Consider the following 7894-nt stretch of genomic DNA (forward strand, 5'->3'; position numbering starts at 1 on the left):
AAAAGAAAATAAAAAAATGTGTAAAGATCAGAAGGGAAACACATGATTGCCATTATTTGCAGACAACATATTTGTACATAGAAAATCCAAAAAAGTTTACAGGTAACTATGAATAAAATGAAAGTTCCTGTGGTCATGATTCTCACCTGGCCCTAGTTGGCTAGCTCGCTATACAAGTGTGGGCAATACAGTGCTATTGACTCTATATAAAGAGCTCCACCCAGTGTTCTGGCCTACACGGTGGCATAGCTGCAAGGCTGTGGGAGAGGAGAGCAGAGCAGAGGCTGGAGTGGTGGCAGCACCAAGGACAGAGATTGGGCTCAGAGACAGAGACCAGCTTGCTGCATGCAGACCCGCTCTGAGTGAATGGGATTTTAGTGATTGAGCTGCCACCATGGAAATAAAGTTGGGTATAACCCTTTCAGCCCAAGAATGTTCTACTGTCATTTCTTTGGTCACACGGAATCCATAGTGAAATTGCCAGGGGCTGAAACCCATTGGCAAGACAGTCACATATTAAAATTAATAAGGAAATTTAGGAAAGTCTCCAGATATAAAATCAAGATGGAAAAATTATATTTCTATGTATGAGCAACAAACTGGAATATAAAATTTTAAAATTCTACCTTTTACAATAGCATCAAAAAATACAAAAAACTAAGAATGAAATTTATACAAGACATCAAAGGAAAGTATTTATGGGAGAAATTAAAGCTACTATGTAAATGGTACAATGCACCATGTTTGTGGGTTGGAAATCCCCATATGGTAAAGTTTCAGATATCCTCAAATTGTTCTATAGATTAAATACACTTCCAACTAAAATTCCAGCATGGTTTTGTTGTCATTATTGATATTGACTAGCCTGTACTAAGTCTGTACAGGCATAAAAAGATCTAAGAGTACTTAAAACAGTCTCGGAGAATAATTAAGTCAGAGGACTTGCAGATAGCAAGGATTAATATTAAGTCACTATGATTAAGACAGTGTAGAATGGATGCAAGGATAGACAAAAAATAAATAAAAAATAGAGTCCAGAAACAGACCCACAAATAACACAGTCAGCTAATGTCCAACTAAAGCCACTGGTGTAGCAGGAAAGAAGGATCTCTTTAATAAGGAGCACTGAATAAAACAAAATAATTTTTTAAAAGAGTCCCACAGGAAAAACAGGACAGATAAAGAATGTAACAGAATTTTAGTGCTCGGGGATCTGCTGTGGGCAACTGCTTTCAAATGCAGAGAAGGTGTGATTTTTGATCCTAAGAAAGAAACTCATTGCATCTGCTTTCTTTTTGAGCCCATCTTTGTTTTGCAGAAAAAGGACCAGCAGATACCTAAAACATATTCAGGTCCGGAGGGCTCTGGAGACATTTAGGTGGACATGTTTTGCTGAATTTTGGTGCATCTGTTGGCAAATTCTAGCAGTTCTATAACTTACTCTGCTCTCCTTCAAAGCATTCCTGGTTCCTGGTGATACTAGAAGAAATACTCTTTATTAAACTGTTTTTTAGAATGGTATGGAAAGGGTAAAGTAGTTTCAAATCTGAAATGTTAACTTTCGTGTATAGTAGGAGTCTTCTTACTTTATTGTGTATTTTTTGAAGGCAAAACTATCATCTGACCCAGTTTATTTTTTAATTAATTTTTTCTATTAAACCATTTATTGAAGTAATATGAAAAATTCCTTCATTACAAGTTTAAGAACCAAGAAAGAATGGTGTCTCTTCTCCTCACCCCATTCCCAGGGAGTTCCCAATCAAATTGAAAAGAATTTTGAGAATTTTTCAAAGGAAATGTAGACTTCAAAAGAATACAGTTTAAATTATTCTGATTTTTCTCTTCTGAAACTCATAAAATTAACTTTGAAACCTCTTGAACTCTGGCATATTTCAAATTCTAGTACCTAGTACACTGCCATGCTCCCTGCAGGCATTCAATAAATGTTAATTGAATTGAATTTGAATTGAATTTGAAGTCTATGAGGGAACCAAATTTACCACCTTTTTGTCGCTTTTTGCTTTACACCAAGGAGTTTTTTCCATGGATTTATAGTAAATTAATTTCAGAACTTAATGTTTAAATGAAAGCAAAGCAACTCAATACACAGTTTGATAAAGCTGAAAAGAAAGAGCCTCCCTGTAATAATCAAACTGCTTTGGTACCTTTGCAATAATTCTCCTCAGCTGAAAACCAAATGGATAATAGTCTCTGTGTTTAGCATATCATGTTCTAGTCATCACAATAATAGCTCTTCCAAGTGGGTTCCAAAGGGAAATGCTATCCAGTATTTCATATACTCGATTCAGAGTAACAGTTTTGTCAGGGGATTCCTAGTGCCTTGTGCCACAAAGTGAATTTAGAAAAGTCAATAACTAATCAAACTATCTTTGACTAAATCTGAAGCAGTAATGACAGACCTTCAGCCCTTCTCACCATGGTACTGAGCCTGTTTCCTCTGTCTTCACTTAGTTTCATTTTTGATGAGTAGCTCATTCTCCACAACTGATCATCGTCCAATGAACAGAAGATGAACTGAACTGGGAAGAGAAGTTCTGCCTGTCCAGAGGTAGAATAAGACAGCTTCTTCCATAACCCTTCCTCGTTCTGTAAGAATGAGTTAGCATGAGAATGGCTATCTTAAGGGCCGAAAAGCCATTTTCTGAGTGTGTGACTCAGGGGAGGAGGAACTAGGTAAGGCTTGATAAACAGAGTTTTGAAGAACAAGTTAATCATGGACACCGGGTTGTGGGCAGTTGCGACACTGGTCAGCTTATCTTGCTAAACCACCCTAACATTTGAGGAGTGGTCTTATCTTGCTTTTGCTTAACCCCCAGGATGTGGCACAAGCCAAAAATTATGGAAAATTACCGTGAGTAAGTGCTTTTTGAAAATGCTATATAAACCCTTGGCTTTGAGTGCTCTGGGTCCTTGTTGAAACCTGCTGCGTCAGGCAGACACTTGGACCCCAGCTAGCTGGAAATAAACCTTGCTGTGTGACTTGCATTATCGTGTCTTCTGTCTATTTGAGAGCTGGTTGACTCTGGACCCTAACAGTTCTTGCTGTGGGTCCCCAGGTCTCTTGTTTCTCCTCCTCAAGGTGTCAGGGAAAATGGGGAGAGAGAAGCGCTCTTGCACAGGACAGGGTTTTGTGAATTAGGCAAGAATGGGTCTAGACAGAACTTCCCCACAGTGGTTTTCTATATATAGCAGATATGCTCTCCATCCTCGGCAGCACACTGCCTAGGAGAAAGAAAAGAACTAGATGTTCTCACTTTAATCTTAAGCAAGGTAAGAGAAACCTTAGTTAGATACTCTCACCACTTCTCCAGGTGTGCCTATAAATGTAATTCAGAGACTCACCGCTTCATGTAGGGAAAAATGTCAAAATAAATTTGCAACTGAGGTGTGCCCCCAAATTGTGTGCAGCCTCTCTTATCTTAAGCCCATTTAAAGAAGTCTGAAAGGCAAGCTCAATTCTATGCACCATTAGTGAGCATTTTAGATATCCTGAAGATTTGATGAGGAGTCTGAAAAATGATTACATAGTATATACAAAAATAATTTGTAAATCCCTTGTTTAATGCTATAATTTGTTTCTCTCTTGTCCAGTGAAAGAAAACTTGGCAGCCTTGGTCCATAACGTATTCAAAGGTTAAAACCAGGAAGTTTGTCAATTTTTCTAAATCTCCTTTTTTCATAAAAAACAAATATGCTCCTTAGTTTTTCAGAAGTGACAGTTTTCTGTTTGTTAAAAGATAACATATTATTAAAATCAAATACTGATCCCATAGGTTTATACTGTTCAGGCATAAACAAACTCAAAGATCCATTTTAGAATGGTCCTAATTCATTTATCTCATCTTCTAATTTCTGTAATTTCACCTAAATTCCACATCTGTGTGGTAGGCAAGGGCAGGAATTATTCCACTAGCGTTTCAGAGAGAGGAAAACTGGGTCCTTGTGGAAGTTCCCTTCCTAATGTCCTGTGTTTGCGGTCACGCCCTTTCTCTTTCATACAAACCCCAGGCAGTGGGTTATTAGGGCTCTTCAGAGAAACAGAACCAATAGGACAGGTATAAATACACAGTAGGAGATTTATCATAAAGGGTTGGCTCCTGGAGATTGTTATGTCCGAGGAGTGCCATGACCTGCTGTCTGTAAACTGAAGACCCAGGGAAGAAGGCCTGAGGACCAGGACCATTGATGTCTGAGTTCAACGATGTCTGTCCCAGCTTAGCAGACAGATTGAACCTCCTCTTCCTCCGCCTTTGTGTCCACCCACGTTGGTGAAGGTGATCTTTACTCACTCTATCAATTCAAATGCTAATATCTTCCAGAAATACCCTTATAAAAACACTCAGAAATAATGTGTTTTACTACCTGGGTATCCCCTTAGCCCATCACAATGTGTTTTATGAAAGATCAGATGTAAAATAACCATCACAATGTGTTCTTTGAAAGATCAGATGTCTGTAAAAGTAAATTCAAAAGCAGCAATCATCCTGGTGTTAATCTCAAGATTGTTTTTAAATAGAAAAACATGCCATATTAGCACATTTGTACAAGAAATGTGAAGAAATAGAGGAAAGGCAGACATAGCAGAAAGAAACTTTAAATCAAAACAATCACATGAAGAAAAGAGCAAAATTCCTGAAGATTACTGTGAGTAAAGGGTCCAGCTGTCCAGTAGAACTTTCTGTGATGATGTGGGTATAAAGTATTTGAAATGCGGCTAGTCCTACAGAGCAACTACATTTTATTTAGTTTTAATTAACTTACACTTAAATTTAAGAGCCTCATGTGGCTAGGGACTGCTATATAGGCCAGTGCAAGTCTAGAAGCTAAAAGGGACCCTGTTTTCTTAGTGCCTACAGGGGTCTAGAATTCACATGTATTCTAGCTTTAAAAAGGCAGAACGGTGAAGAGCAGAGAGCACAAGAGGGAACATCAAAAAAGGTATTCTGGTCCTGAACAGATAAGGGTAGAAAAGGCAAGCAACTCCCAGCCTTAGCAGGATCCCCAGGGCCGCTCTGGAGGGTAAATTACACCTCAGAGTTCATCTCAGCTCAAGGCAAGGAAGCTGCTCTTCCACGAACTGCCAAGCACTTCCGCGCGCGCGTGCGTGCGTGCGTGCGTGTGTGTGTGTGTGTGTGTGTGTGTGTCCTTGCACACAAGCATGGGTGCTACTGGAGGCAAAGATTTCAGGAGCCCACATGCAGGGAAGAAGTCATCTCAGGGGCTGACCACTGAGACCCACAGAGGCCAGAGAGAGGCCCACAACATGGTAAAGGGATCCCAGGGATCTGGAAGATCTGGAGCCCCAGGCAAAGAGTGATACATTAACTACCAAAGAATGGGCAAGAGAGACTAGATGGGGAAACCCCAGAAATTCCAGCCAAATTCTCTAAATAAAATGACTTGCAGCATGAATACTAAGAGCATTTAGCTACAGCAATTAATCAGAGTTGTGTATTAGATAAATGTTCTAGGGTTTTTTTTAAGTTTTACATCTTGTTGTTTTATACTTTCCATATTCCAGAAAAGAAACAAAATACTTCAGGTTTTAAAAACAGTCACTTCATTTTTCCAGTTCATCAAAGGGATAGCTCAATGATTTAGGAAAGAATATAAAGTTAAAAATTAAATTTACTGCAGACAAGTCAAACTTGAGGGGCCTGTCCACTAGTCACATTCTTGTTTGGTCCCCTGACTTTTACCTTCAACCTAAAGTAGCTATGCTCCCACACATTTCTATTTTGTAGGGTTTTTTGTGTGTGTTTTGTTTTCTTGCATTTTTTTTCTTTTAATCCAAAAGGATTGTGGTCAGGAAGTAACAGAAACTGCCCTGATCTTCTCTGTCTTAGCCCAATTCTGATTTTCTTTTCCTACCTCGTATGTTTTGATATAGTACTGCCTCATGCCTGTGTTTACTTTCTCCTCCAATACCTTAGATAAGAATTCAATATTATGTTGTTTTTCTTTGATGTTCCAGTATATTCCTTTAAGAGCTATTGGTTGTAAAGAGGCCATCTTCATTTTCACATGTATGCTTCACAGATTTATGCTTTAAAATCACATACAAAAATGGGGACAATCATAATTTTAAAACAATTGGCCAATAGAGCCTAACAGCCTTATAGTTGCTTTTAAGAAAGAAAGAAAAATGAAATATACATATGCATTAAAATGATATAGATAATGTTTAAATTTTTTCATTGCTTGAAAAGGAGACTTTAATATCTAATAAGTACAACATGCTCAATTCCAAGGGATACTTGCCCTGAAAAGGGATCCTAAAAATAAGGCTTATCCAATTTAAGGATTGCACCACTCTGTATTTTAAAAACATATCCCCAGAAAATTAAGTGAAATTCTAGTATATAATTTGTTTTTATGCTGATTTCAGAATAAAATATCTGTTCCAGGGAGGAAAGTAAGTAGGCTCCTGGATATTAAAAAAAGTCACATTTGAGTTAATAATTCTTTACAAAGAAAATACCAAATTGGTAAAGTAACCTAAATATTAACAGATCACAAATGAATAACAGGTATTCAAAATATTCATTATTTCACCATAAATGTCATAAACTAAAAACATGCATCAGAAACTATCTGTACAAATATGACTATTTGCATTGAGTTTTTAATCAAATTACCTGTTTTAACAGCTCCAATGTCCTTAAAACTTTTTAATTTCCTTCATAATTTTCCTGTTACTTTAACCATTATATCCAATATTTTGCCACTTTGTCCACTAGCTTTATTATGCCATCTGCTTCCTATCCCAGTTGGCTCTTTTTCAATTTTTCACAACATTCATATACATAAGAGAAAACCATCATCTATCAAGCTGTGGGATAAATAACAGGAATTTGTAAGTTGGATATGGATAAATACATCATAGTCCTTTAATTACAGAGTCATATAGGAATGAACAGAGTAGATCACAGTAAGTGCTACCTAGAGATATATAATTATCAGCAAAACCCAGCCACACTCTTTAAAAAGGCAAAGCTTTTGAATGACAGATTAACCTTCCCATCACATACATACAGGCACAGATACAAGACTGATTGGTATATGTATGGTTCAACCTTATTCAGAACTTCAAAAATGCAAATTTTAAAAATTAGATATAATTCTTTAACCTTCAGATTGGTACTGATAAAAAAGTTTTAAAGTATAAAAGCTTAGCAAAAGTGAAGGGAATGAGCATTCTCATATCCTTCTGGTCAGAGTGTAAATACAGCAATTTCATGTTTGTAAACACAAATACTCCTCATCCCAGAAATTCCTCTATTAGGACTCTGCCTGGCAGACATGCTTATAAAATTTGTCATGATATGTTTATAGGTATATTCATCTTATTTTCTGTATAATAGCTAAAATAACTGTATAAAACCTAGACACAAACTATGAGTAGTATCTTGTTAATTATTAAGCACAAATATGTAACCATTAAACAAGAATTGAATGTATCTATTTGTGCTGTAAAAATACCCTAAATATAGTATTAAGTGAAATTTGATGTGAAACAGTAAGATCCTGTCTGTGACATTTCAGTGTACATGTGTGTGTATAGACTATATAAAAGCTATAGATACATGTAGATGTAGTGTATATATATATATATATATGCTGTATATAACATATACATATATGCTGTATATAATATATACATACTATAGCCTGAATACATAGTATACACACACTAAATATAACTATATATAACTATATAACTATATATATATATATATATAATACAGCCTATAGTACCTACCTATAATATATATAAAACACTTGCAATCAAATATATATAAACATACACACATACATATAGGTGAAATATATACAATTGTGTAATATTTGTGGATAATACCTAAAAATACAG

Source organism: Manis javanica, chromosome 8, assembly GCF_040802235.1.
Source record: "Manis javanica isolate MJ-LG chromosome 8, MJ_LKY, whole genome shotgun sequence".
NCBI classification, from domain to species: domain Eukaryota; kingdom Metazoa; phylum Chordata; class Mammalia; order Pholidota; family Manidae; genus Manis; species Manis javanica.